The 20,311-nt window shown below is 42.9% G+C and overlaps 1 protein-coding gene across 4 annotated transcripts in view; it reads right to left on the reverse strand.

Moving 5' to 3' along the window:
* The window catches only part of MAPK4 (mitogen-activated protein kinase 4), a 137,863-nt gene extending 117,892 nt beyond the window's left edge, over positions 1-19,971 (reverse strand). For 2 of the 4 annotated variants that reach the window (XM_074339972.1, XM_019721742.2), the window contains exon 1: positions 19,131-19,376. The gene's annotated coding sequence lies outside the window, so the exon portion shown is untranslated. Of the gene's footprint in view, positions 1-19,130; positions 19,391-19,558 lie in introns of those variants that run through there. The other 2 variants (XR_012498749.1, XM_019721748.2) reach the window with 2 other exon arrangements.
* Positions 19,972-20,311: the final 340 nt, after the last annotated feature.

The following is a 20,311-nucleotide window of genomic DNA, read 5'->3' on the forward strand; positions in this document are numbered from 1 at the left end:
GGTGCATAATTTTTTTAAAAAAGATCAATTAATCGATCAGTCTTACAGTTGACTGGGATGTTATTTCAATTCCTGGTGCTGTGAGCAGGTAGATCTGCAGCAATCAGTACTGTCCTTTCCCTCAACAGCACATTTGCCATCTGTGTCCTTCCTCCTTGAGCAGTGGTTCTCAAAGGACAGTCCCGGGCCATCTCCATTATCGTCACCCAGGAAGATGTTAGACATGCAAATTCTTGGGCCCCACCAAGTCCTACTGAAGGAGAAACTCTGGGGACTGTCCCAGCAAGCTGTCGTTTAACATGCTTGCAGGGGATTATGATGCACTCTCAATTCTGAGAACCAGTGCCCTAGAGCCTTCGAAGACCATTAGAAGCAGTTCGGATTCTGCTCTGCAAGCAGCTGCAGTGAACTCTCTGCCTGGCAATTTCCCCTTCTCCAGGCTGGTAGAGCCTCTGCCATAGCTGAAAGCAGCTGCGTTCACTGGGACCAGATGCGGAAATACTTCCCCTCCCGGTACCCCTGGAATAAACAAGAATCACCTAGGGAACAAAGGAAACTAGGCAACACGTGTGCTCCGTGCTCCAAAGAGTTCTCACTAACCCGGGGTAGTGGGCGGGCTCTCGCAGAGCCTTGCTGCACTGGATAGAGTTCACCTCGGGCCAAACTCCATCTTATAGAAGCCAGTTGCTCGTTATTTTTCCCCAAAGAACAATGTTGGACATATCAGAAGTGTAGCAGGCAGACCTGCCACTCTTACCTCAGGTAGAGACAACAGAACAGGGCAATGACCATGAGCTGAATTCCTGAGGTTTTGCAGCCCACCCCACCCCAAATCACAGCATAATATATTCAGGTCACAGAAATGACCAAAGAACCGGAAGCATAAAACTTTTTAGCACTGACATTTCCTATAAACTCTTCCGTATATCTCTCATTTCATAGTTAATCATTTTTATTGAGCTCCTATTATGCACAAGAGAAGCACGTTTCGCTCACTAACCCGATGGATTGCAACCTTGGCTGCATACTAGCACCACATGAGCTTTGAAAAAAAATTCTGATGCCCAGACCAGACTCCAGGCTAATTAAACCAGAATCTCTGGAGTGGGATGCAGGCCTCAGTATTTTTAAACTTTCCAGATGATTCCAATGTGCAGCCAATTTGGGGCACCATGGCTTTAAATAATATTGATGTCCGGACTCCACCCCAAATGACATAAATCAACTTCTAGGGCTGTAGCCTGGGACTGTATGCATAATGCATGTCTGCATATGTATACATGTGTGTATGCGTATGTATATGGATCCATGTGTGCACTGCATATGCGCATACATGCATATACACACATTTACCTCTGCACGTGCCTACATATACATGTGCGTATACACAGACATATATACATAGTCTCCAGGTGACTCTAATACAGCCAAAGTTGAGAACCATTGCACAGTCTACTGGTTTCCAAACTTGTCTGCACTTTAGAACCACCTCTAAAAATTCCAAAGCTCCGGCCATACACCAGACCAATCAGATCATAAGCTCCGGGCTGGTCGGCTGGGCACAGACATCAGTGTTTTTTGAGGCTCTCTAGATGATTCTGACGTGCAGACAAGTTTGCAAAGTGTAGCACAGACACCAAGCTCCAGGAGAGCAGGGGCTGTCTTCTGCTCTTTTACTGCAACTGTCCTATAGCACCTACCTTACATATTTATTAAACCAAATTAAATTTTTAGACATTCGTTATCACAATGTCCTTTACAAACCATGCTCAGTGTAGCTAGCGCCTTCTAGGACTGTATGATTCAACAGGGGTTGGCTTAAAAGGTACATATTTCATGAAACTGCGTTCTGCCTCGTCGCTAGTGGAAGCTATCCAGACTCCCCCAATCCCCACAATTTGGAAACTATCTCCCTCTTTGAAATTTCTCTGTTGCTCCTTTGGGTGGCTTCAGACAAAAATATCTGTCCAGCTCCCTTCTCAGCACATCTGAAAACTGGAAATGACTCTTGGGCACTTAGGTGCCCAGAGGTGAATTTAGGAATTAGAGGGCTTGCCACTCCCTGCTGAAGAGGGGGACAGCGGGCTCCTTCACTAAGCCAGACATGGCTCACATTTTAAGACCAGCAGGTAAGAGAGAAATGCTATTAATTCCTCATTTTACAAGTTTGATGCTGTGCACCTTGATTTGCCCTACAAGTGAGGATGATTTTATTCCACAACAAAAGCACGTGGTTGGGCTATTTCTCATCTAAAGGATTCCTACTGTGAATCCTTTTGTGGAAATGCTGATGTTTATATAGCAAGTTTGCTTGTGAAAGAGGGACACCTGGAAAATCTATTCATCAAAACTTGGAAAAATAAGTTCAATACCTCTTCTTCTTTTTGAGATTACCTCTTCACAGTGGGCGTTTTAATTCACTCTGACCTACTTTTTTTGCCAGCATTGACCATTCATCTAAATGCCTGATGACCAAGAGAATTATCTTCTGTAATGATTATTGCTGCAGGAGGAGGGCTGGGCTGGAAGAGAACTGGGCTTTTTGCATCACGTCAACTCGAATTCCCTGTGTGATCTTGAGCAAGTTATTTGATCTTCACGTTCCTCATTTATAAAATAGGAAAATAAACACTTGCAAAGATGGTTTTCTTCCAGCTCAAACATCATGTGGTTCTAATTCTTCTGTGGACAATGACATTAGTCTTGTGGAAATAGCCAAGTTTATTAGCTTGTTTTCCTAAAAATGGATAATTATTTGGGAGAAAGTCACTTGAGAATCCAATTTCATAAGACAAAGATTAAATAACTACTATATGCACCATGATATATTAGACATAGGCTACAAAAAGAGAGGCAGCCTATGCTGATAAGATTAATGAGGAAAATAATTATATATAGCTAACTATGATTTAAGACCAAATGAAATAGATACGCCATGAGACCAGAGAGGAGCCATCTTGGGGTGTTTAAAAAAGAACGTCCAGAATGAACAGTAAAGTTCTTTCTATCAGGGTTAAAGGAACACTGAACTTGGAATCAAACTTGGGTTCTAGTTCTGGACTTCCCAGGTAGTTAGTTAGTGGCTATGTCATCTCAGATAAGCCACCCACCTTCCCCAAGCTTAAGTTTCCCCTCCCTGCCCCCCATAAAATAGGAATCATCTAATACTGACCCAACGTACTGGACAGTGCCACTGGGAAGCTCAAAGAAGACACTAGCCTGTGTCTATGAGTTTTTCACCCCAATAAACTTTAATTAAAAAAAAAAAGAAGACACTGACAAGAGAGGACATTATGAAATGCTGGATAATGTAAGTTACATAAAACCATGGAGGATATACATAATGTATGCTAAACATGTGTCTCTATAGATTTTGATCCGATGACATAAAAACCATAATTTCCACTGAGAAAGGCATCCAGAGGTTAAATTCAGAGCTGCAGGATCTCAGACGCGGTGGCTTCTTTTTTTTCCATCTTCTTAATTTCCCCCCTTATTTACTTACTAAATAAAAACATGTTTATTTTTTAAATGAAATAGTGTAGAACGGTATAAAATAAAAAACCCTTTCCCTCACTTCAATAACCAGCTACCTCTTACTTTACCATTACTAAAAATGTCTTAGGCGTCCTTCCAGAAAACAGCTTATGATTGTCCCATAGTCATAACTGTATATGTATATGCTCCTGTATCTACAGCTATACACCTTCGTTTTGAGGTATCCATTACTGGAAAGGTCTTATTTAAAATAATCTCAGTTTAAGGCAATATAGTTTTAGATTACTGAAATATGACTTTGCTTTTAGTGGTGATAATTAAATAATAATGCTCTATTTCTTACCAATGGGAAAGGTGGAACAGAAGACAGGAAGGTTATTTAATATATTATGGACGCCAAATCCTGAATTCAGAAGTGTAGAGCAAAACACTGTATTGTTTGTTGGTTAAATAAGAGAAAAGTCAGCTGTTAAAGGACTCATAGATGTTTGGTTCTGGGGCTCTGCTTCTGAATAAATTGAAGGGAGAAACCAAAGGATTTTTTACTGCCTCTTGTTCCATAAATGCATTTCTAGTTCACTTTCAAAGACGGCTCATAAAAAAGGTGGTTTTCAGGATTAACAAATTCACTGAATAACTTTTGAAGAATGAAAGCATGCACAAAAATTTGGAAAGATTTAACCTTTTAACTCAAATACTTTAATAAACTAAGAGCATTTTCATGTTGAACTCAAGCTCCACATCATCCTTCATCCAGAGACCCTACAAAATTAATAAGGACCTAAGTCTTTTATTTGTCTTTAGTCTCCATTTAGCTGAAGAAAATGGTACAGAAAAATGAACAGTTATTTAGGTCAGGCATGCCCAGAACGATTTGCCCGCCATGTTCTCACTCACAGTGAGAATTACTTTCTCATTACTCCGCATGTCCTAAAGTTCTCTCTGTCATCTTGATGGTACAGATTTCACTGGCTTTATTACATAGCAGAGGAGTGAGTGGTTAAAGGCTTCTTTGAGTCCTATACAGCAGGTATTGGAACTCTGTAATGGGTCAAAATTTTTTCACGTTCCATCCTTGCATCTGGAAAGTTCAAAGTAGTTCATTGTAGTTACTCCATTGTGATATACTTCTAACCTCCTCTTAAGTGCTTTTCTGCAGTTACCTTCCTATTTTCCTCTTACAAATACAATCAATTCAGATTTCTGAACTTCTCCATCCCTTTTCTTTCTGTTGAAAGAGCTATAATACTTTCCTCAGTCCTCTAAAAAGTTTTGCATACTTGGTAAAAAGTACCATTACCACCACATCCTGAAGGCAATACCCTGGTCTCTATGACAAGTACAGGAATTTGCTTGGCTAACTTTGAACTCCCTGTGGCTCTCACATACAAGGTCTAACAATTAAGTTCATGAACTCATCCTAGAAAAAGTGCTACATACCTCATTGCTGAATGTTACTATAGTCACCTTCAAAGAACTCCCCTTGGGAAGCTATGCACTGATTCCAGTGCCTAATCCACCCATCAAAGCAACTTTGGAACTCTTTTTCTGGAATGGCCATCAGAGATGTCGTCGTATTACCCTTGATGTCCTGAATATCATTAAAATGTCTTCCTTTCAATATTTCCTTCATCTTCGGGTAAAGGAAGAAGTCATTGAGGGCCAGATCAGGTGAGTGGGGAGGGTGTTCCAATACAGTTATTTGTTTACTGGCTAAAAACTCCCTCACAGACAGCGCCGTGTGAGCTGGTGCATTGTCGTGATGCAAGAGCCATGAATTGTTGGCGAAAAGTTCAGGTCGTCTAACTTTTTCACGCAGCCTTTTCCGTACTTCCAAATCATAAACTTGGTTAACTGTTTGTCCAGTTGGTACAAATTCATAATGAATAATCCCTCCGTTATTGAAAAAAGGTTAGCAACATTGTTGCAATGAGTTCACAGGACTTAATTGTCAGACCTCATATGTTACTGAAGTTGCAGTGATTTATCACTTATTAGCAGAGAAAAGGGAGGGTCTCAAAAGGGCTGGAAGAAAAACTTCAAATGAATGGAAAATTTCACAGTAGAAATATAAAAATGGCCTTGATTTCAAAATAACTATACCTTTTTAGAAAAATCAGCTTAAGAGCCTAAGTCACTGATAAAGAAATTTGGCTTGTACCTAAAGTGAATCATGCTGGAGGAATTAATTTGTTTCAGGCTGAAGAATTTTCAGACATCATGGTCCATAAATTCTTGTGGTTAGTGGGGCTTTCTAGTAATTCTGCCTCCAAAAATACTCATGGAAGGTTACATTTTCTTGGAGAATAGAAAATTTGCTTCTTCAGAATTAATTATTTATCATTTCTTCCAAAGGAATCAGTCACAATCTAGAACTACCTGGGAGTGGAAGGACAGATTTGTTCCTTTCAGGACAGTTATTAAAACCTAACTGGAGGATTTCTACTTCTAGCAATAGGTGGACTAAGGTATATATAGTCTTTCCTATGTGTGAAATATTGTAAAATTAAAATAAGAATAAGCGGGATAAATCATCGTGGAATACACAAAAGGCTACATGGTATGAGCTGGTCTCTAAAAAGTTGGTGGGGAGGCCCACTCCCCAAACAAACCTTTTCCAGTGGGGCCATGCCAGCAAATTCCTGCTGCCCATGCCTTCCTTCACCTTACCCAGTGGCCACACACCTGAAAGGTGAGAGAAAACCTATGGTTCCCTGTGTAGATACCGTGTTTCCCGGAAAATGAGATCTAGCCAGACAATCAGCTCTAATGCTTATTTTGAAGCAAAAATTAATGTGACCTGGTATTATATTATATATATTATATTATTATTATTATAGACTTGGTCTTATAGTAAAATAAGACTGGGTCTTATATTAATTTTTGCTCCAAAAGATGCATTAGAACTGATTGTCCGGCTAGGTCTTATTTTGGGGGAAACATGGTAGCAATTTTCTGAGAGAACAGCTCTGAGGTTTCCAGGGGGGAAGATACCCCAAAATAAAAATAAGAGCTCCCCTCAAAAAAGCGAGTGGGAGCTCTGGTAAGGTGGGGGAGCACTTCCCACCACTCTATACCCCTGCCCAACCTCTACAAACTCAGCAAATACATTTTTCTCATTGTAAATGTCTCTGGCTTCATGAAAACTGGGGGAAAGCATCTACAAGAGTTGGAGCAAAGTAGAGGAAAATACATTTGCCTACTGATTCTGAAAATACATGGATAAGCATGTGCCTTCTAAAGAAAAGGATGAGAAAGCTTCCTTTGAAACATTAGATTCAAGAAGAGTCCCCTCGAAAGGCCACCCTGCCTCCTGAGCCTGGACACGATAGTTCTGTCTCCACAGGCCCAGCCTTGGCCATGGATGAGAAATGTGGCTCTCCATATGGATATGGTGGGGACCACACTGAATGGAAGAAACCTTACCTCGCTAAAGTACAGCCTGCTTGTTTTACTTTTTAACATTTGCTGGAATGAAAAGCATCTTCCTAACCTCATCCTGTCCCTGGGTCCTCAAGTCCTGCCTTTCTGCAGGACAGTATGGATGAGAAGAAACCAACTGGATACTGATGACTGACGGGGCTCCACATGCCAATCCTGTAAGAGCATCTGCCTTATTAGGAAAAGCCTAAGGAATTACTCCCGTCTATGTAAGGAAAGCTATCTACATTTAGCTGTGCCCAGCTTATGAGAACTTGTTCATCCCAACCTCCACTTTCCAGCTGTGACCAGGATGCTATATTGCGAATGGAGGGAGAAAATTCTCTAGTCCTGGACAGACAGAGCAGCTGGTGTTTCATGCTCCTCTCCTGTCAGTCTCTAAGATAAATCAGACTTACTTCTGCCTCCTTCCAGTGAACTGGGTAATTCAAACCAGCCTTCCCAATGAATACAACAAAGATAACCAGATGAAATATTTTTTAAAAATTCTTCCTGAAAGCACCAAAGAACTAACAAGATAGGGAGAGACTTCAGGCTTAAGATCTGAGGGCAGGTGTCCATGGAAAAGGGGCCACAGGTTAAATCTGACAAGCTCAGGAGACTGAAAATAATCACATAGAATGGTGTGAACATAAAAATTTCTAACTAAAAGCGGTCATGGAGGGTGGTCACATCCTTGGCCTGTAGCTTCCTTGACAAAGGTCAATCTTTACCTTAAGTGAGCCTGTCTATTGTCTTTTTACATCTAAGATCACATCCTTGGAATGTCAGTGATCCCTTTTTCCAGGCCACAGCAGGAAACTACAGAATCCCTCATTATTATTCTTGTCCCGATTACCATCTCTATGTGCTGCAAAAAGTGAACTGTTAACTATTCTGTACCCACCTATGTGAAAGAAGTACCTGTCTCTCCAATTTAGTTTTATCCAATCCCAGAGATTTCCTCACTTGCTTTCTCCCACCCCCTTAAACAACCACCAATAGATTTCATGTAACCTTCCTCCTTTGATTCTAATGTATAAAATAAGTTGCAAAACTGCCACTTTCCCAGTCTGTTGAGACTTTGCTTCCTGGCCATCGTTGTCAGTTTCGCTCAAATAAGCTCTTACAAGCTTTCTCTTAGGCTGGATGTTTTTGCAACACAGGAGATCCACAGAAGTGGGCCTGGGTATTAGGGGCCACTTTTACCCACTCGGGAGGGACAGTCAATCCAAAAGGGGAAGTTGAGCTACACTCTTGGCAACCTCCCAAGGCCAGGGAGCCAGGGCAACCACTTCACACTTATGGTTGGGACCCCAAAGACTTAGACCCTAGGAGTAAGAGAAAACAAAAAAGTAAACTAGCCTGGCTTCATGTCATCTAGGTAGCCTAGAAAATCCCAAACCCCCAAACAGCCTATTTAAAATCCTCTCTAGAAATCTTGTCATTTTTAAAAAAATTTATTGGGTGACAATTGTTAGTAAAATTACATAATTTCAGGTGTACAATTCTGTATTACATCATCTGTAAATCCCATTGTGTGTTCACCACCCAGAGTCAGTTCTCCTTCCATCACCATATATTTGATCCCCTTACCCTCATCTCCCACCCCACCCCACCCCCCTTACCCTCTGGTAACCACTAAACTATTGTCTGTGTCTATGAGTTTTTGTTTCTTATTTATCTGTCTTGTTCTTTTGTTGTTTTTGGTTTATATACCACATATCAGTGAAATCATATGGTTCTCTGCTTTTTCTGTCTGACTTATTTCGCTTAGCATTATACTCTCAAGATCCATCCATGTTGTCACAAATGTTCCTATATCATTTCTTACCGCCGAATAGTATTCCATGGTATATATATACCACAACTTCTTTATCCCTTCATCTATCGAAGGACATTTTGGTTGTTTCCATGTCTTGGCCACCGTAAACAAAGCTGCAATGAACATTGGAGGACATGTGTCTTTATGGATAAATGTTTTCAGATTTTTTGGGTAGATACCCAGGAGAGGGATTGCTGGGTCATATGGTAATTCTATTCGTAATTTTTTGAGGAACCTCCACACTGCCATCCATAACAGCTGCACCAGTCTGCATTCCCACCAACAGTGTATGAGGGTTCCTTTTTCACCACAGCCTCTCCAACACTTGTTGCTATTTGTCTTGTTAATGATAGCCATTCTGACTGGGGTGAGGTGATATCTCATTGTGGTTTCTATTTGCATTTCTCTGATGATTAGTGATGTTGAGCATTTTTTCATATGTCTATTTGCCATTTGTATGTCCTCTTTGGAGAAATGTCTCTTCAGGTCCTCTGCCCATTTTTCAATTGGGTTGTTTGTTTTTTTGTTGTTGAGTTTCATGAGTTCCTTGTATATTTTGGATATTAGCCCCTTATCAGAGGCACTGTTTGCAAAAATCTCCCATTCAGTTGGTTGCCTCTTTATTTTGTTGATGGTTTCTTTTGCTGTGCAGAAGCTTTTAAGTTTCATATAATCCCATTCGTTTATTTTAGCTTTTACTTCCATTGCCTTTGGAGTCAAATTCATAAAATGCTCTTTGAACCCAAGGTCCATAAGTTTAGTACCTATGTTTTCTTCTATGCAGTTTATTGTGTCAGGTCTTATGCTTAAGTCTTTGATCCATTTTGAATTAACTTTGGTACATGGTGACAGATAGTAGTCCAGTTTCATTCTTTTGCATGTGGCTATCCAATTCTCCCAGCACCATTTATTGAAGAGGCTGTCTTTCCTCCATTGTATGTTTTTAGCTTCTTTGTAAAAAATTATCTGTCCAAATAGTTTAGTGGTTACCAGAGGGTAAGGGGGGTGGGGGTGGGAGATGAGGGTAAGGGGGATCAAATATATGGTGATGGAAGGAGAATTGACTCTGGGTGATGAACACACAATGGAATTTATAGATGATGTAATACAGAATTGTACACCTGAAATCTATGTAATTTTACTAACAATTGTCACCCCAATAAATTTAATTTAAAAAAAATTATCTGTCCATATTTATGTGGTTTTATTTCTGGGTTCTCAATTCTATTCCATTGGTCTATGTGTCTGTTTTTCTGCCAATGCCATGCTGTTTTGATTATTGTAGCCCTGTAGTACAAGCCAAAGTCAGGAAGTGTGATACCTCCATTATTGTTCTTTTTTCTTAAGATTGCTTTGGCTATTCGGGGTCTTTTGTGGTTCCAAACAAATTTGATTTTTTGTTCTATTTCTTTAAAAAATGCCATTGGGATTTTGATAGGGATTGCATTAAATCTGTATATTGCTTTGGGTAATATGGCCATTTAAACTATGTTGATTCTTCCAACTCATGAGCACGGAATGTCTTTCCATTTCTTTGTGTCTTAAATCTTGTCATTTTTATCATCATTCAAAGCCTCAAATTATTGCACTTTATCAATCTTAAAAATCACTAATTATATGATGCATTATTATTTTAGGTACTATAAATGTAAGTCTCCAGCAATTGTAAACTATATCTGAATTTCAGAGATTAAAATGTGAAAAAATGTACATCTTAAAATTGATCAGTCGTGACAGTTATGCAAATATTTTTCAAAACAATATCTAGCATACATTCAAAGATAACTAGGCATACAAGGAGCTATGACAACATAAACATGACCCAGCATGAGAATAAGAACAAACAACAGAAGAAACAGACACATAATTATTCCAGATGGAAAAATTACCAGACACAAAATGTAAAACTATACTTATTATACTCCAGAAGATAAAAGTTGGGCTTAAAATTTCAAAACAAGGACCCAGGAACTACATAAAGCAACATTAAAGATTTGAAAAAGAACCAGAAATTCTACAATTGAAATTAAAAATATAACAGACGAATTTAACTGCAGATTAGACACAGCTAAAGAGACACAGTATGACTTAGAAGACAGGTCAGAAGAAACTATCAGAATGTAGCGAGGTGATGGAAGAAGGATGGAAAATCCAGAGGAGAGGGTAAGAGAAACAGAAGGTTACAGTAAGGAAGTTTAAGATAGTAAAATTACCTTTCAGCACAAAGTTCTCCCACAAATAGGCAGCAGAGTTAGGAGGAAGTTACTAATATTTCTAAGCCGAGCTCCCTCAAAGTCCAACGACACAACTGAGGTAGGTCACTTTAGTGAACATCCAGAGGTAGTATTACAGTGGTTAAAAGTTGTAAAATGTGTGATTTATCAGAAATATGCATTTGGCCATTCAGATGAACAAAATATATTTTTCATATGCATTTGGTCTTTATCCATGTTGTCGGTTTGGTTCCTGGTTTGCAGCTCCTGAAATCCTTGGAATTTCCTGAGTGGTAAAGGCAATGGGGACATCTTTTGTCAACATATTTAGTCTCTTGTCCTTAGTTCCTGAAATCGCTTCACAGCCAAGAAGGTAAAATGGGTGTCTTATTATTCAAAACAGGCTCCACGCCATCACAACTGGGTTTATGTTAATGAAGGTGACTTTTGGAAAGCTCAACCAAATATGAAAGGTGATAGAACATTCAACCCCATCCTGATTTCTGGGGAGGGAAGAGGGACTGATGTTACAATCAATCGTCTGATGGCCAATTAATTAATTAATCATGCCTATGTGATGAAGCCTACCTAAAAACCCAAAAGGATGGGGTTCAGAGAGCTTCCAGGTTGGGGGACAAGAACACTTCCACATGTCAAGCCCCAAACTCCATGGGGACAGAAGCTACTTTGCTCAGGACTAAGAATCCCTTCATCTGGTTGTTGATTTGTATCCTTTACTACTGTTTGCAATGAAAAGGTAATCTAGTGAGTAAATGTGTTTCCCGAGTTCTGTGAGCAATTCTAGCAAATTAATCAAACCCACAGCGGGGGTTGTAGGAACCTCTGATTTACAGCCAGTTGGTCAGAATCACAGGTAACAACCTGGGCTTGGGACGGGTATCTGAAATAGAGGCCAGTCTTGTGGGACTGAGCCTTTTACCTGTGGAATTTGATGCTATCTCTGGGTAAATACCAGTATCAGAATTGTAGAACTCCCCGCTGGTGTCCGAGAATTACTTGGCTGTATGGGGGTGAAAAACCCACACATTGGAATTGGTGATCAGAATCCTTTAAAATGTTTATGTGACTATGGTTATTTTATGTTTCCGTGCATCACTCTCCTCAAATATAAATGGATATAGCAAAACAGTACCCACTTTATAAGCTGTAAAGCACTGAATAAGTGCTCACTATGCATCTAAACTTGCCTCAGCAACTGAACAGGCAGTTTCACTACTATGAATGAAAAAATTTAGCCTGAAACATAGCACTTAAAGTGTTGGAATTCTGGAACATTAGGATTAGATAGAACTCTTCATAAAATCTCCATGAGATCAGAGGTTTATTGCTTTTTCTTTAAAAAAAAAAAAAGGGTTTTCTACATGGAGATCAATTTTCTGAAAACACTAAACCCAAATAGAAAAATAGGTAATTAACTAAAAATATAAGCAGGTAACAATCCTATAGAAAAATGTTTAGCCATACTTATAACGAAAATGCAAATGAACGCAACAATAATACATTTTTCACCTTATCAAATAAATAATTTTTAAAAAATAATGCCCTGTGCTATGAAGGATGTGGTGAAATCATTTCCGGCTTGGGAAGCAATTTGTTAACATGGTGCATTCCACCCTTAGGTGAGTAATTTCACTATCTGGGAATGTATATTAAGAAAACAATTAAAATTACAGAAAAATTATGGACACAAAGTTTCTCATTGCAATGACACACAGCAATGAGAAACTGGGAGGAAACAATGTCCCCTAATACCAGAATATTGGCATAAGTTAACAGACTTCCAAGGTATTGAATTATGTAGTCATTAAAAATGCATATAAAGAGTTTGCAATAACATGGAAATTGCTTGTTATAATATTAACTGGAAAAGGCAAGATAAAAATTAATATGGTATGATCTAAGTTGTGTTTTAAAATGAGCTGAGAAAAAAACACTAAAAGTAAATATAGCAAAATATGATTGGGTCAATCAATCACAGATAGGATTTTTAAATTTTTCTTTGTATTTTCCATAATGAATATGTATTACTTTCCCAGATAGGGAAACAAATGTTTTCATTCTAATTATTTATTATAAAGATAATATAAAAGAACATTAAAGAAAGGGTTTCTTTAATTTTTCAATTTTTTCATTGAGATATAATTGACATATAACATTATATTAGTTTCAGGTGTACAACATGAATCAATATTTGTATATATTGCAAAATGATCCCCACAATAAGCCTATTTAATATCCATCACTGTACATAGTTACAAATTTTCTTGAGAAGTTTTAAGATCTACTTTCTTAGCAACTTTCAAATGTACAATACAGTATTATTAATTACAGTCACCATGCCGTACATAGGAAGTTTTACGTGAATACTCTCATTCCACTGATGCAACTTTTTCAGTTTTCCCATGGTTCTTTCCAGTACTACCTGTATGCACACACACTTCTGGCATAGATGTAATCAGTTTGAATTGGTTAGTTCTATCAGGTCTAGATGACCTGGAAATGAGACACTTTATCAAACCCTTTTCCTTCCTGGACTGCCCTCCACCAAAATGCTCTGACAACTAGGAAGATGGAAAGGTACCCTAGTCGCACAGAGTGTTACAGGGATTGGGACAACCTCCTGACTCCTAAAACCCAGCCTTGGCACTGACCTTTGTGTAACCTCGGCAAGCCAGCTAACTTCTCTCAGCTTCAGTTTCCCCATTTATACTATGGGACAAGGAGAGCTGCTCACTGATCCCCGAGATCCCTGCAGGTCTAATTTCTGTGACTGTATAGATTTGACCCAAAATCTCCAAACAGATCTTGACTCTTTTATAAAAATCAAATCGGTTTAAACACAAATGGAAAACTAGCTTTTAAAAAAAAAAAAAAAAAACCCTGCCTACACAAATCTTTCTGTAGAGAGTCTTTTTTATTTTTGTTAAGTCTACAGACGGACATACTGACAGGTCAGTTTCACCTATAGTCAGGAACATTTAGATACTAAAGCAATACTCATAGCACTTTCTCTTCTTCATTGAAGATAGGCCAATTTAGATTAAGGAAAAAAACCGAATGAATAAAATGCCTGACAAATAGAGGTTTAAAAAAAAAAAAAAAGGAAGTTTTATTATTTTAATTACTTGCTCATCCCTACCCACAAAAGGTATTTCCTATCTGGCCTATTTCAACGCAAGGAAAAATCTCATCCCAGGCGTGGGTTTTCCAAAACAGAAGTGTGAACCAATGAAATCTTATTGGGAATTTTTCAAATACCTTTATAGTGACCTGAAAAAAAGAGTTTTCATTCACTTTCTGAAGCAATACTTGGGCTCAGGACCAACCTCACCGACAGCACGCATTAAGTTCCTTCTATCCACTGGTAGAACTCACAGGTCCCCCTGTAAAACTTGAACTAACCTGGCCCCTTGTTCCCTCCTACAAAGAGGCTGCTGATGCTGTGACGTTGACCTGGAGTCGCTAAAGATTTGGACGTTCTTACTTTTGATAGCGGACAGTCACAGGAGTACCGGTTACCCCTGAATTTAACGATTCTATTTTGATCCATGCTCTCTATTTAAGTCAAGTCGTTGAGGAACTGCTCTAAGCATTTGCCAGTCTGGGTAGAAGAAAGTCCCTGCTTTCCTTTTCCTGCCGCCACAGCTGTCCCCTCACTCCTCAAAGCCTTTTCGAGAGCCAGCTTTACTTGAAGCTAATGCAAGGGACACCTCAGAGCCCTTCTTTGGCACAGGACCCCTACAGGCCTGGGACGGGCCCCAGCAATGTGTTCATTGGGTCGTTTTGTTTTCTTCTAAAAGAGGACCCCTTAGTGACATAGCATCCTGTCCCACCAGAACTGGATCCTCCCCTGCCACTTCCCTCACCCACTGCTGCCCACCAGCCACAGCCCAACCAGCGGACTGGCATGAACCTGTGGGCAATGGTGACTGCCAACAGTAGTTCTGCTACCCACACCTCTGGTAGCAGCCACATGCTAGGGGAAGAATCGGAGATTTTATTTATTTCTTGGCTGCAAAAGTTTGACTTAATATGACCAGATTTAGAATATGCGGCCTAAAAAAAGGATGTTTATTCTGATTTATGAAATTAATCATATGGAAAGTTCTTCAATGTTAATTACACATTTACTAAGTCACCTATATTAAAAAAGAAGTCAGATATATTAAATAAGACCTCTCCCAGGAAAGTAGGAATAGTTATATTGCGTAATACATAATAACCCATGTCCCTGAGAATGGTGGTTCTCAATCAGTGGTGATTTTGCTCCTTTGGGGAACATTTGGCAATGACTGGAGACAGTTTTGGCTGTCACAACTCACGGAGGGACATGCTACAGTGCACAGGACAGTCCCCCATGACAAAGAATTATCTAGCCCACAACATCAAAATAGTGCCCATGCTGAGAATCCTTGCCTTAAAATAATGGGCACATGTAGGTAAAGAAGCTAGGATTCCGTCTGGAAAACGACTAACCTTTGAAGAGTCGAAGGCCAGGTTTACAGGTAGCTCATACAGAGCTGCTCCCTCACTTCAACTACCACACCATGGTAAAAAGCAGTGAAGTCTGCAGACTTTCATGGCTCATGGAACTGCAAGGACCCTTGCCAACCGTGGCTACATGAGGAGATGGTAGCACAATTTCAAGAGCCCCAGGAAGGCACTTTGCCTCCCCAAATACCTCCAACACGCACTTCTCTGTGCTTGAAATCCTCGCATGGTGCACAGACCCTTTCCTTCCATAATGAAGCCTAAAGTGCAAAGATCTCCCCCCCACCCCCCGCCCTCCCCACACACACGCAAAAGAGAACAGTGACCTACATTTGTATTCAAGGGGAAGTGGCTGACGACAGATTGTTTTTCCCCTGAGTTTTCATACAGTAAAAGGCTCTGAGCAGCTGAAAGTGGTAAAGAGGAAAAGAGTTTCAAGGTCCCAGTGAGGTAGGGGAAGGGTGAAGAAATGGGCAATACAGGGTTTGGAAATAAATATCACCTATAGCACAGACGACGCTGAGCCTGCAGGGAAGCAAAAGATGCAGAGGGAAAAAAAAAAAAAAGTCACATTCTTGTCCTTCAAGAAGATTACAATCAAGTTCAGCTCAGGTGAAAAAACTCCAAGAATGCTTGTAAGAATGGTGGGGATGCAGCACTATCATTGCAGTTGGAACAGGAGACTCACCAGCAGTGGGATCACAGTGTACCCCAAACTGCCGGTGACCCCGACAGACACGCACACACACCTCGCAAAGTCATGGACACACAGTGAAACGTTCAGGCAGGGCCGCTTTGTTGACTGAATGGCAACTATTCCAAATGAAGTGCTCTGAAGATGTTTTGTTTCTTGCTTCACTCCCTTGCTTATGCCATTTCCTTAGCTTAGGGAGAGAAGTCTTTTTTCATCCTCTTTGCCTATCTGAATCCTATTCCATCTCACAAATCCAGTTTTTCTCTGCACATTCCTGATTTTGGCCTCCCCTGGCTTTTCCTCCCTCTTCTTATAAGTAAAGGGTCCCCGAGTCATTCATCTAGCGCCTACCATAGTTCCTATGTACCTTTCAGAAAGACCTATTTCCAGAAAAGATTTCAGGGGGGCTTTCAAGTTCATCACAAAAAAATAATATGTAGTTTTACAAGAATGTAAAAGGGAGATCAGAAATAATTTCAGAAGAAAAAGATCATTGTACCAAGAAGCTAGAAAAAGCAGTTACAGGAATTGCTGGAGGCCAAGGTAAAAAGATAAACACACTCGACATATAGCGAGTTCTTGAACTCTGATAAAAGAAAAGCCACAATTCCATGAAGACAGAATATTTTTTCTGACATTAAATTCTAGGAGGAATTTGCTCCGGGCTTTTCATGTGTGCTGCAGTCATTTTATGTGTTTATCTCAAGAACTCTGTTAGGTCCTTTAGGACAAAGACCATGTCTTAGACTATATATCCCTGATAAATATATATCATTGTAAGCATTCAAATATTTGCCAATAGACCAAGGACCCACAGTTTTCTTGCCAGTCTGCGTATTTCAAAGTGTCTCAGGACCTCAAGATTATCAGAGTAATATAACCATCAACTCTCTCGGCAAGAAGGACCCTCAGACCGTTTGATTCTGCCTCTAGGTCCTTTGTCACCTCAATGATGAGATTTGAAAAATACTCTCACCCCACCTGCTGTCACCACTTTGGAGCTAGGGGCTGGAGGGTCCATGTTGACCTTACCCTCATGCTTCCCCTGCCCCCTCCTGATTTAGTTGATTATCCTTTGCCTCTCTTTCTGTCCCCACCACAGATTCTCCATCCCTTTGAGTGGCAGGGCTTTGCCTTATTAATCTTTGATTTCCTGCAATAACTAGCACAGTGCTTTGCACACAGGAACTGCCTCCCCCCCCCCCCCCAGTGTAAGGAAGCTGAATTGGAAAGAGGTCCCAGAGCAGGCCTTTCCATTATTCTACCCTGCTCCCCTCAGACAAACCCTCCAGCTATAGTGTAGAAGCTCTTCCTACACCCCATAAGCAGTCTAGAAAGGTTAAAATGCAGGTTACTAAAGGAATTGAAGACTCGAGGGTTCAAAGACATTCTCTCACCGTTGTCTCCCTATATCCCCCTCCCAAAAATCCCAAAAAAACTTGTACTCTGTAGGTCCTCAGTAAATATCTATGAAAATAAGGTAATAGCTGGTTAGCTCAGGTGGTTAGAGCGCAGTGCTCTTAACACCAAGGTCGCTGGTTAGATCCCCACATGGGCCTCTGTGAGCTGCGCCCTCCACAATTAGATTGAAACAACCACTTGACTTGGAGCTGATGGGATAGACACACTTAAATCAATGAAAGTTTTTAAAAAATTAAAAATAAAGGAATAGCAAAGCTACCTTGAACATAGTAAGTACTCAATAAATAGTTTCTAAGTTGAAAAGTGTAACACATCTACTTTGCACATAGTAGGTGCTCGATAAATATCTTTTAAATGAAGACGACCGTAGGACTGCTGCCTTGCACATAGAAACCCCCCTGTAAATGACTATTAAATCGAATAGTAGCAGACACTCCTTAGAGAACCCTGGCAGAGGTGACATTAATCAAATCCCAGGCACAGATCCATGAATGGAAATGCGCGACTCGAGGTAGCTAGCGCTTTCTAGAGTGCTGGGGAGGCGCGTGACTGTGCGCGGCCCCGGGGGACACCGCGCTCCTTCCTGAGCCGTGGACCCACTGCCTGCTCCCGGACATTGATCAGCTATTGGGATCCCTTCCACACACGGGGGCGGGAAACGGCCGCCGCCTCCAATTGTCAGTTCGGGGCCGCACCTGGAGCTCCCGCCACGGTCCCTTCCAGGGGCAACCGCCCACCCTGGCTTCTCCTCAGATTCCGGAGAGTTGCGGGCAGAACAAAAGCAAACGCCAGCGGGCTTCCGAAGGCTTTTCTGGTGGAGAGCAGCCCTGGCACAGGCTGGGCAAGGCAGCGCGGACCGAGCAGTGATGTCAAACCCTCCCTATTCGTGGCCGGTGGTCGCCCGCCCTCCCCAGCAGATTCGGGCTAGGGATTACCCAGCTGGGGAAAGCGGCGGGGCTTCCCTCCTCCCCACTCTCTCGCCCCCGCCCGGGTCCTCCGAGGAGCAGAGTGGGCGCCTCCGTCGGGTGGGGCGTGGAGGACGCCGCATTAACCCTTGAAGGAGACGGGAAGAAGGCTGGAGGGGAGGACGGCATAGACCCCACAACCGGGAAACAAATCTGAACTCGCAGTGCGAAGCGCCCCTCGGTTCCCCAAAACGCGCTGAGCAGTCCCCGGAGGTGGGGGTCCCCTCGCGCACCAGGTTCCTATCATCTCCATGAAACACTTCCCCGGGGAGTCCAGCGGCAACCTTCCCATCCAACCACCCACCCGGGGACAGCAGCACCCGTGCGCGGTCCGAGGAGTAAGGGGTCACCGAGGGCGTCCCGGGCGGTCCCGCGGGAGACATCCCACTGCTCGGAAACTCGCTAGTTTGGTATTTACTTGGTTTCTTGTTTGGGGGTTTATTTTTTTAAGCAGAGGTGGAGGGTGCAGAAGGAGGGAAAGTACCATTTCTTCCCTTCTCCTCGGCTTCTCCGGAGCCGGTTGAAGTCCGAGGGGAGCAGGCAGCCGGGAGAAGAAAGAAAGCGAAGGGGGAGCCACTTACCTACGGCAGAGCCCGAGAGTGCGGCGGCCAGGCGCGAGCAGTGCCTTTGTCTGCGGTCGCGGCACCGGCCCGCTCCGCCAGGCGGGTCCCAGCCCCGGAGCTCCGCGAGCTCCCGCGGGCACCCGGGCAACACCGCTCGCGGCTCCCGCTCCGGCTGCGGCAGCGGCTGTGACCCCCGCCCGCACCGCCCAGCGCTCGCTGCTGCGGCCGCGGCTCCGCCTCGAGCCGGGCCCCGCCTCCGGCCCGCTGGGCCCCCACCTGCTGCGGCGGCCAGCGAAGGGGAGCCCGACCCAGGGCTGCCGCTTTCCCCGTGCGCCCCTCTCCCTCCTCCCACAGCCTCCCGGCCGCGGGACCGCGCGGTTCCGGGGCGGGGCGCGCACAGTGTAGACCAGCCTTCCCCAGACCTAGACCCTCGGAATCGGTCTCACCTGAGGGGCCGAGCGCCCGCATTTTCTGATTCGAGCCCCAGGCTCGGGGTAGCCTGGTCTTCCCACCTGGGCGCACACTCTCCAGAGCCCTCCGTCACCTTAGAAACCCGTCCTCTCTCCTCCCCCGGGGAGGGGACCCCTCCGGCTCTGCCCGAGAGGGAGGGGGTGGTGGGAAGCGGGGTCCTCCTCAGCCCCGGCCGAAATCCGGCCTCCCTGCCAGGTCAGCCCCACGCTGCTGCAGCGCCGGGGCGCAGGGAGGAGAAGGAGCTGGCGGGGATCGGGTTGCTGATTTGGAGCCCAGTGGTCGCGTGCCGGCGCCGGGCCGGGGGAGACCCGGCTGGGCGGGAGGCAGGAACCAACCCGAGGGGTGAGCGGACGCAGAGTGCACGTGCACGGGGCCAGAGCGCGCCCTGGATTCAGACGCCGCCACCCGGGCTGTGAATCTGTGCTCGTTTGCACGGCTGCCGGGATAAAACTGACGGAAGGGGATCAACACTTTGGAAGCCAGAGAAAAGGGAACAGAAGCCACCAGCCCCGAAACACTGGCGATACCTGCTGTTTAGGTGGTGCCTTCTAGCAAATCCAAAGTGGCCCACACTGATTAGGTGTGTGCACCTCAGTGCAATGGTTGAGGAGCCGCTTCTCTAGGCAGAGAAAACCATGATAACCTCAATATTGTATAATGAGGTCACTGGTGGGTTTAGCTGCCCATAAGCCCTCCCTTCTCCCAATTCCCAAAACATTCAGAGAGAG

This window comes from Rhinolophus sinicus, linkage group LG09 (assembly GCF_036562045.2).
Source record: "Rhinolophus sinicus isolate RSC01 linkage group LG09, ASM3656204v1, whole genome shotgun sequence".
Lineage (NCBI taxonomy): Eukaryota > Metazoa > Chordata > Mammalia > Chiroptera > Rhinolophidae > Rhinolophus > Rhinolophus sinicus.